The sequence below is a fragment of the Rhagoletis zephyria genome, unplaced genomic scaffold (genome assembly GCF_001687245.7).
Source record: "Rhagoletis zephyria isolate East Lansing unplaced genomic scaffold, Rhagoletis_zephyria_1.1 Rzeph_scaffold_00772, whole genome shotgun sequence".
NCBI lineage: Eukaryota > Metazoa > Arthropoda > Insecta > Diptera > Tephritidae > Rhagoletis > Rhagoletis zephyria.
The window spans coordinates 186,094-189,610 of record NW_016157856.1 but is presented as its reverse complement, the minus strand read 5'-3'; positions in this window follow the sequence as shown (position 1 = coordinate 189,610).

Below are 3,517 nucleotides of genomic sequence, written 5' to 3'. Positions count from 1 at the left end.
CCACATTTTTACTTGAATTTTAACATGTCATGAAAATAAAAAAATTGAGAACATCAACGTTTTTATAAAAAACCGACCAGCGCGACCTCTAAAAAACTTTTTTTCAAAATAAAAGAAATACGTTTCTCTTTTTTTTCTACCACAAATAACAATAATTTCAGGTTAGGTTAGGTTAGGTTGAAATGGCTGCTAGGCCCAGAGGGCGCCAGCACACTTAGGATCCAAAAACCCCTACTCCTTAAACCAGTTCGTGGAGTCTGCGAACCTNCTACCACAAATAACAATAATTTCAGGTTAGGTTAGGTTAGGTTGAAATGGCTGCTAGGCCTAGAGGGCGCCAGCACACTTAGGATCCAAAAACCCCTACTCCTTAAACCAGTTCGTGGAGTCTGCAACCTTAGCAACTGCCGTATTCCCAACTTAGCTGTTGCCTTAGATCGTCTAGAAGACCTATACCTAGGAATTTCTGTATTTTTCTGCCTAGTGCTGGGCAATCACAGAGAAAGTGCCTTATTGATTCAGGCTCTTCTTTTTTTCGTGGCAGCTCCTGCAGTAGTCGTTGTGACTAGCCCTGAGGCGTTCTGCGTGCCTTCCTATCAGGATATGTCCTGTGAGCAGACCAATGGCCAGTGACATATCGCCTTTATTGAGAGTAAGAATTTCTCTCGATATCCGTACATCCCATTTTGGCCATGTAAGCTCCGTTGTATGACAGTTTTCAGTGCGATCCCATCTGGAGGCCGCTTCTTCAATGAAGTTCTCCCTCAGAAGAGCTTGCAGGAAGCGAGTGGCATACCCATCCTCTTCCAGGCTGGTGAAAGTGGAGAGGAGGTACCCGCCCTTGCAAGCTCGTCTGCCTTCTCATTTCCTGGTATGTCACTGTGCCCCGGTACCCATACCAGGTGCAAAGCGAACTGCTCTGCCATCACATTAAGTGATTTGCGGCAGTTGGCAACTGTTTCCGAACTTATAGCGCCATAAGGGCCGCCTGACTGTCTGAGTATATATACATTTCCGTAGTGGCGATAACAGCTAGTTTTAGGCTTTCAACGGCTTCTTGTATGGCTGCCAATTCGGCTTGAAAGACACTACAATGGTCAGGTAGTCGGAATGATCTTTTTATTCCCAATCTCTCCGAGTAGACGCCTCCTCCTACCCTAATTTCTAGTTTGGAGCCGTCCNCTCTCCGAGTAGACGCCTCCTCCTACCTTAATTTCTAGTTTGGAGCCGTCCGTGTAGAATCTTATGGCATCTCTAGACCCCGGAACTCCTTCGAGCCATGATTCTCTGCTAGGTAGCGTTACGCTATAACCTTTAGTGAAAGTGAGCCTTGGTACACAGTAGTCCTTTGTACTCGGTAGTTGTCGGTTTCTCAGAATTGTAGTGTGACCACAGCGAGCCNTGTAGAATCTTATGGCATCTCTAGACCCCGGAACTCCTTCGAGCCATGATTCTCTGCTAGGTAGCGTTACGCTATAACCTTTAGTGAAGGTGAGCCTTGGTACACCATAGTCCGTTGTGCTCGATAGTTGTCGGTTTCTCAGAATTGTAGTCTGACCACAACGAGCCGCTTTCCAGCTTTTAAGCCCCTGTAGTCTTAGGGCTGCAAACGCAGCGTATTGTCGTCCTATAATATCTATAGGTATGATGTTAAGGATCGTATTCAATGTCATAGTAGGTGTTGTGCGGAGGGCACCACTAATGCAGATCAGGGCCGTTCTCTCCACTTTTTGTAATCTATTACTGTTTACTTTCTTCTCCAGCACTGGCCACCATACCACTACCCCGTACAGAAGTATGAGCCTCACCACGGCGGTGTATATCCAGTGCACTAGCTTCGGGGTTAAACCCGATTTTTGGCCGATTGCTTTCCTGTAGCTGTATAGGGCAACCGTGGCCTCCCGCACCCGCTCTTCGGTGTTTTGAGTCCAGCTTAATTTTCTATCTAGGACTATCCCCAGGTATTTAGCAGAATCGCTTAATTTTAGTGTGGTCTGTGCCAGCCTTGGTGTTATCAATGGGGGGATTTTGTACCGTCTCGTGAATAGTACAAGTTCTGTTTTGTTTGGGTTTACCCCTAACCCGTTATTTTTTGTCAATTACTCTTAATGCATTTCCAACCGAAAAAAGTCAATTTTTTTTAGTGTGGCAATATTTGTAGGGAGGCGTTGGCGTAATTCTTTTATTAAAGTGATAATAAAATAGCGACCATTTTCTCGAATTATTTTCTCGGCTTCGTGGTCAAAAGCGTTTGTGCTTACTTTTGTTTTTAAATACTCTTCAAAACTGTGATAAAACTGAGGAAATGGAGCAAGGTATGGTTCCAACGGGGAGCATATAGGATCAAATGTGTCCGCGCTAATAACCACTAGGGAGCATAGATGCGAAAGTAAAACATTGAGTTCATTAAAAGTCTTCATTGGGTCTGCAATATTGCTTTCGAACAACTTGTTTACTTTTTGCACATGAAAATTAGGCAAATAGTAAAATCAGCTAAAAACGGCTAACTTTTTTTTACAAACCGGCTAACAAATCGGCTGCCGGCTAGATCGAATTTTCTCCGGCTAGTTGCTATCAAAACCGGCTAAATCTAGCCGGAAAACGGTTAAAATGGCAACGCTGATCACAACACGGCTTTTGTAAAGGTAAATCAACTGTATCAAACCTTCTTGAATTCACTACGAATGTGAACAATGGTTTCAAAAGTAATTATCAAACTGACGTCATTTACACTGATTTCAGCAAAGCTTTTGATAAAGTATCTCATTCAACTCTAATATACAAACTTGATAAAATTGGTTTCCCTCCATCCTGCTGCGCTGGCTTTCTTCTTATTTCATTGGCAGGAAACAGAGGGTTATCTTTAAAAAATGTTCATCTCGTGTAATTCATGTGACGTCAGGTGTACCTCAAGGTAGCCACCTTGGTCCCCTTCTGTTTATTTTATTCATCAACGACCTTCCAAATATTCGAATATTAGTATTCGAATTGCTTAATGTACGCAGACGACGTTAAGTTATTTAAGTTCATTGGTGCCCCAGGAGACAGGAAACAATTACAGGTGGACCTTAGTAATGTGTTTAAATGGTGCGAAGTAAATTCTATGTCACTTAACTTGAAAAAGTGTAAATTTATGTGTTTCTCTAGAAAACCCTTTCAATCATATAGCTACCGCATTTGTGAACATAGTGTTGATCAGGTAACTAATTTCATCGATCTAGGCGTAACCATGGACTCTAAGCTTGAATTCAAGTCCCATGTAAACTCTTGTGTTAATAGAGCCAAGGGCGTCTTGGCTTTCATCAAACGTTGGGCTAAAGAATTCAGAGATCATTATGTCACTAAAGCTCTCTTCACCTCCCTAGTCAGGCCGATCCTAGAATACGGGTCCTTCGTATGGAACCCAATATATCAAACGCACTCTGACAGACTCGAGTCGGTACAGAAACAATTCCTATTATTCGCATTAAATAATTTGCCTTGGGATTCGACATTAAATCTCCCACCGTACAAAAGC